Source organism: Procambarus clarkii, chromosome 13, assembly GCF_040958095.1.
Source record: "Procambarus clarkii isolate CNS0578487 chromosome 13, FALCON_Pclarkii_2.0, whole genome shotgun sequence".
Lineage (NCBI taxonomy): Eukaryota > Metazoa > Arthropoda > Malacostraca > Decapoda > Cambaridae > Procambarus > Procambarus clarkii.
Genome location: NC_091162.1, coordinates 11,486,957 through 11,493,953, shown reverse-complemented (window position 1 = coordinate 11,493,953; position 6,997 = coordinate 11,486,957).

Here is a 6,997-nt window from a genome sequence, read left to right as displayed (position 1 = left end):
AAAATAAATGTTTATTGTTGCAATATTAGTTGTTAAAAATTCACTAAAATTACAATATGTACAGTTTCACACACTATTTACGCAGTAACACACTGTATTACACACTCAGTACTTCGGAAGTACTGAGTGTGTACTTTCTATTCTCTCTTCTCTTTTTTTTTCTGTCCACTGTCTTCTATGTTCCCTTGCTATCCTCTTCTTATTCCTCTTACTATCTCCTTCTCATTCGGTGGTTAATAGGAGCTGCCTCGCATGAGCCAATAGGCCTTCTACAGTTCGTTTTCCTATTATCCCCTCTACTACACCTTTGCTCCTCACCCCTCTCTTGCCTATTTATTGCATGTGTCTAATTCAACACAATCGACTTGAGAATGGTCCAGGACGGACCGAAACGTCATCGTCCCTTCACCTTCTAGTGTGTGAAGGGAAGTCTGGTCAACTTCGGAAGTGAGTACTAAAGAAGGCTTGGGGTTATCTTCCACAAATCACCTTGGGGTCTACCTGTTGGTCTTTTGCTGCTCGGTGATTGACCACCCCGGGTGTGTTGGGGGGGGGGGTGTATTTTCCTCCCCCATTTACCTTGGGGTAAGTGGTAATTTTTGCACTGGTGGGGCACAGGGTACTGCGCAGCTAGTTTTCCCCTATTACAGCAGCCGGCTCTGTTTATCATGGGTACGTTGTCCTCTTGCAGGGTTTTTCTTTTTGTTTCTGCCTGGTGGGGAAGTCTGCCTTGTTTCCCTTGCACCCAGTTATATTAGGATCTTGACCTCCGGTGTTCAGTGGTACCCCCTGCTTGGCTCCCGTGTGTACTCGCTTCTTCCTTGGAATCTGCTTGGTCCTGGCTCTTAAATTGTCTTTTCCCTTTTGTCCTTTACTATTTGTGGTCGAACAATACATGCAAGTGGCTTCCTCCAGCTGCTGCCCTATGTCTGACTTGTTTGGTTCTCCAGAGGTTCCGGGTGGGTTCCTCCTGGAGGGGTCGTGCCAGGGCCCGCGGTTCCGCTCATCGTGGTGGGGCACAGGTTGCAGTTTCGGAGCCGGTGCCGCTTTCGGTTCCAGCTGCGCTTGATCTGTGCGCAGGTTGGGTTCTTGTACGGGGCGTCAGGCCCTTTTGCAGTTCACCCCATTGACGGAGTGATGGGGAAGGGGAGGCTTGCTTTGTTCGCTCACACCTGGTCCCACGATTCGTGGGCTTTTCGGGTCGTTTCTCGTGCCCTTCGCTGGTGTTGGGTGGCTCCTGCCCCTTTAGCGGGTTCGGGGCTGGCAGGGCAGGCCTCTTCTCCTGTGCTCTGTCAGGTCGCCTTGGAGTGGGAGTGCTTGGATGTGGTCAAAACGACGACGTCCCTCAGGTGGGTTTCTCCGCCTGTTTCCAGTTCCGAAACGGGACTGTGCGGACCTGCAGTTCATTCTGGACTTGTCCCATCTGAACCCCTGGTTTTTTTGCCACTCCTTTCGGATGACCACTCTGTCCCAGGTCCGGCTTCTGTTGGAGCTCGGCACTTGGATGGTGTCCCTGGACCTCAAGGACGCATATTGGCATGTCCCTATTCATCCGGGGTTCAGGGACTGGGTTGGTTTTGTTTTGGGGCATCAGAGTTACCGTTTTCGTTGTCAACTGTTCAGGTTGAACCTGGCACCTCGCATGTTCACATGCCTCACCCGGGTCATGGTGGCCTGTCTGCATCTGTTAGGTGTTCAGGTGTTGGCTTACCTCAACGACTGGCTGGTTTGGGCTCCCAGTCTGCTTGTCTGCTCGCCAGAGGTTTAATGCTTTCCCAGTTAGCCGGATTCGGGTACCTGGTGAACTGGCGGAAGTCCCATCTGGTTCCCTCCCAGCTTCGAACCTGGCTGGGTCATGTGTAGGACTCTCGGACCGCTTCCTTGTCTCTTCTCCGGAGTCTCTCCTTCAGTTGCGATCCCGCATGCACTTGTTTGTGGAAGGGGGGGGGGGGCTCCTGGGTCACCTGGTGGTTGCTCAGGCGTCTGTACGGGAGCCTGAACTTTGCAAAGATAGTCTACCCGCCGGGTTTGGTTGGGCTTTGTCGGCTGTTCTGGTTTCTTCGGTGACGTCCCTTCCGCGCCTCTTGCGATCACTGGGTTCGACCCCCGGGGGCCTTGCATTGGTTGCTGGCTTCCTCTTCGGGTTTTTTAGGGTTCGGTTCCTTGGTGCCTACCCGAGCCCTCACTCGCTGTGTTCACGAACACGTCGTCTCTCGGCTGGGGCTTTGTGATATTTGGCTCCTTTTGAATAATATCCAGTGACACTAATGGTGCTACAGAGTCTTCCTGGCTTATTGCTTTCCTTTGTTTACTTGACTAGCCAATTTTTTACACTCCTCCAAGGGTTCTGCTATAGTTTGATTCATTCTTTGAATGGTTTCATTGTACTTCACCATTACAAAATTAATTCATTGTATAATATTGAGATGTGTTCCAAGCTATATTACTTCATTCCTAATCCTGATTGCTGAAGAACTGGAACACATGAAGATTGGGAACATATAAATTGCTGTAAGAGAGAAGAAAAGAATATTAGGTTTAATTATTAATCTAGATGGTATTATGACAAATGGTTTTCAAGGTTAGAAAAACAACAACAGAGAAAAAGTAAAGAATATATTTTTACCGACTACACATGATGAGCAGTTGAGTACTGTACTGTCATGAGGACCAAAGATACAGCCATATTGTTGAACTGAGAGCTTGGACCTGCCAGAGATATGATGATGGCGGGAATGTGTGCCCACGATGTCCATATTGTTTTCATAAAAGAATGATGGTCTAGATTTTCATATTTCTAGAAATATTCCTAAATATTTGATTTATACTAAACAATCTATCTTGTATGAACACAATGTGGATTATCACTGCCATAATATGAACAGTTTTTGTTATTTTACTATATTCTGCACTTTGTTTAATCTACCTGTGGTTTAACCCATTAACAATGTTAGTACAATACATTTTACATACCATACAGTAACCTTGAGTCATGATCCCACACACTAAGCCAGACATATGATTATATATGCAAAATATTCTGCCTTGAGACCACTTGTTAACTTCTTGTGTACTCTGTATCGACTACTAGATATATTTTAATTTCTTCAGACTAATTTTTTTGTATTTTACACAGCTCAGTTTTGGTTAAAATGGAAATGTCTAAAATAATATAAACTACTAAAAACTAACTCGACAAAATTGTTTACATAGACATTTTCTTTTACATTAAAAATTTTTATTGGCTACTGACACTGAATTTCAAGTGAAGAAAGTAAACCCATGACTTACAGAAAAATACAAATATGATAGGTACAGATGTAGCCGTGTTCAGCTACACAAACCATTACTCTATTCAAATTTTGGCATCTTCTCCCAAACTAAACTTTTCTAAGTCAACAAATAATAGAAATAAACTTAGTTAATAGAAACTAGTCAATAGAAAACTTAGCAGTGTAAGGTAGGGTAAGACTGTTTCCTGACAGGCAGGACTTAGTGAAAAGAAGTATCGAGTGGAAAAAGGTAGAGAGTGGGAGAGTGAGGATAATTGAAGACTGCTACAAGCCTAAATTAATTGTAAAATTTGGTAGTAAATTATTACTGGAACTCGATTCTAGCAAATAGGGATAGGTATAAGGCGGCTGTTACACAAATTGAAAAAAGGACCTTAGCTTGGATGTACCACCAGCTTTAATGCCATAGGCACACCTAACACCGACAGCCTACATAAACTGGCGAACAACTATCCCTTAAGACTACTGTACACATCCTACGTTAGAACAGCCCTAGATATGCAGCACCAGCATAGAACATGCCTTGTGAAGACACAATAATTCAATAGCTATGAGGTGGTGCTTTAGACTCTAGGGCTAGATCTCATTCTCTGACATAATTAGACAAACATGGTAAGAAAATCCAGAGATTTACTTCAAGAAATAAAAGCCCTTAACAATGAATACTGGTTAAAAAAACAAAACAAAAAATCTCTGATGACATTAGAAAAGAGAATAACCAGAGGATACTGACTGGAAAAGATGAGGTAGGTAAGAGCAGTCGTTTCACATAGTGAACAAGGGGGCATAGAAGATTTAAGCACACTGAGTTAAAGATGTAATAAAGTATTCATATGCAGTAAGGGCCTAGCATATCCTAGGTCAGTACACAGATGAGGTGGAACTCACTCATATTTAAGTTGCTCATGTTTTGTTGGGGAAGGGGCAAGAATATTCTAGCATCGTCTCCCTGTAGGTCCTTGGATTTATCGTGAGATTTTCGAAATTTCCTTTCATTATAGCAATTAAAAAATGCAGGTAATGTGTTGGCCAATACTTTACATAAATTGTTAAGACCTTAGCCACAAAGAATTACAGCGTGTTAAAGACGGTGTGGAAACTTACCTGCGGGCCACCAACACTAGTGGCCTCGAGGAGGACAGGAAGGCTTGTCAAAGGTCTCCCCATTTGCCTTGATGATCTTTTCCAGTTAGATTTAAAAATTTAACTCAATAACAAACAAAAATGTACCATGAAACAAAATAGCCAGTGGTAGGATGGTTGTGTTTGAAAAAATATAATGAATATAATAAAAGCATAATGAACATAAGATTTTGAAAAGTTGCTTTGGAGCTTAAGAAGTGTTATAGTATTACATGTAATATTTTAAGTGGGTAGATGTCGGCTAATGCCACTGCCACAGATATACCCAGACATTCATGGAAACTAAACAAAGACCAGGTAAATTATCTTCACAGCAAATTTGTAATGTAGATGAGATTGGCATATTCTGGTGGCTATTATCAATGTTCACTGATTCTCGGGGGTAAAAGCTATGCTCGTGCTGCCTACAAGCAGAATATAGAGTGGGTGGCTGTGCTACTATTTACCAATGCTACTGGTACATACCATATAAATATGTGCAAATTATTTGCGAATGGGAAAAGTAAAAATCCAAGGGTGTTGAAAACAACTCGCACCAATTTATAAGACTCATTAAAGCAAAGGGCTGAGAAAATCTACACGGTATTTCTGGATTGGTTTGATCAATATTTCAGCCGAGCAGAAGGCACACTTCAGATTGGCCTGCCATAATAGTGTTATTTTTAATAACAAACCATTGTATCCCAAGCAGAATCCACTTATTTATTCATTATTCATTTCTTTATTATGCACCTCATACCCATCCCATGGGCAGTGGTGGAAAGGGTTACAGAGGCATGTAATCGGTTCAGTTTCATGTTTGTCTATAGATCAAGACATGATTCAAAACCTGATCCACCACTGTAATGACAAATTTTGCCAAACATCTGTGATCATGAAGTTTCTATCACAGTTTTATAAACTGTTCACAATAAAAACAATGCTATATAATATGCTTGAGCTAGGGGAAAATATACAAAGTTGGACCTAGATTCTTCAAGTCGTTATGCAATTACTAACCTGTACATTTTTTCTCAATCTTTGGCAATTTGTTTACATATATTAAACAGTTTATGAACTCTGAACATTAGGAGAGACTTTATAATAACAATAGTATTTGACAGAAGTTTTGCTGCTTATAAACTGTTTAATAAATGTTAACAAAGCCCCCAAAGATTAATTAAAGATGAACCAGTTCATAAGTAGATGCATAAATGCCTTTTGAATTCTGACCTTGAACCCTGAGGTATACTGGTAGGAACATTGAGCCTATATTTGATCTGTTTCCTGAAGCTTCCAATGAGGATGATGATGATTCAAATTATTTGGGTTAAAAAATATATAACAGCTCAAGAGAAGAACGTCAAACCATATTAAATATACGAAAGCATCATAATTTAAACAGATATCATGCAAACTTAATGCAGAAATAGATGAGTGTATATTGTGTGATAAAGCCCGTAGAGTACTACAAAAAAATTTGACTGGAACAGAAATGAGAACTGTTTACAGTAGTAGTAATTTATATTAAAACAAAACAAAAAAGCATGGATGAGCTAATATATACCTTAGAAAATTTTAACCTTTAACCATTGAACTGCGCAACGAGCCTGCATGCCCTCGACAAAGGGTGCACAACGCGCCTCCAGGTACTTTTATTTTTCAGTCCATTCAAAACTGGTGTGCAGTGACTAGGATATGAAATGGATGCCTGGGGGCCCCAGTGATCGTCCGCCATCTTGAAAAAAATCCCAGCATGCCCCGCGGCCGTGGGGAGCCTCAGTTTCAAAGCAGCCACCATGTCTGATGCATTGTCTATGAGCTCCCGCTCCACGATCACCCGCGGTCATGGAAAACAACTTTCTGAGGAGATACCCGACATTTTGTATGATGACGGTGCTATGGATGATGACTTGGACTATGATCCAGAGAGAGACCTTACACAGAGGTCTGATACGAGTGAGGGAGACTGGTGTAATTACCTAAGTGTAGTTACAGGATGAGAGCTACTAAAACTAGCAACTACAGCACTAAAAAAAATCTTCTTGTCAATGAGTTGAACTCCAGACTGCGAGACCGCGGAGGACACTCCCACAGCTGGGCTACGATGGCTTCTAAATAAAGCTTGACCTGGAGACCGTCAGGACTCCGGCGGTCATCCCCACTATCTGGCCATGACTCTTCCTAATAAAAGTTAGTCGGGGTAGACCTGAGGACCGTCGGGACCCCAGTGGGTGACCCCACACCCCAGGTGTATGATGTAGCGAGCATGTACGGTACACGCGCCTCGCCCCGCCTGCCTGGCCACCCTGGGTCAACACTGTTATCATCACCACCACCATGTATGTCCCCAGACGCAAGTTTATTCAGTGATAGTACATGTGATGAATCTTTCTCGGGCTTCAGTGACATAGGCTTTGATACAAGTAGTGTGGACAACCAGAGTACAAGCAGCAAGGGTGTTACCAGGCGAGATTTTGCTGCCTCAGCAACACGTCGCGGCAGGCGGCAGCGTGTCTCGCAGCAACAGGACAATCACGACAGTAGCCCCTCTACATCAGGTGTTCGTGGTAGGCCTACGA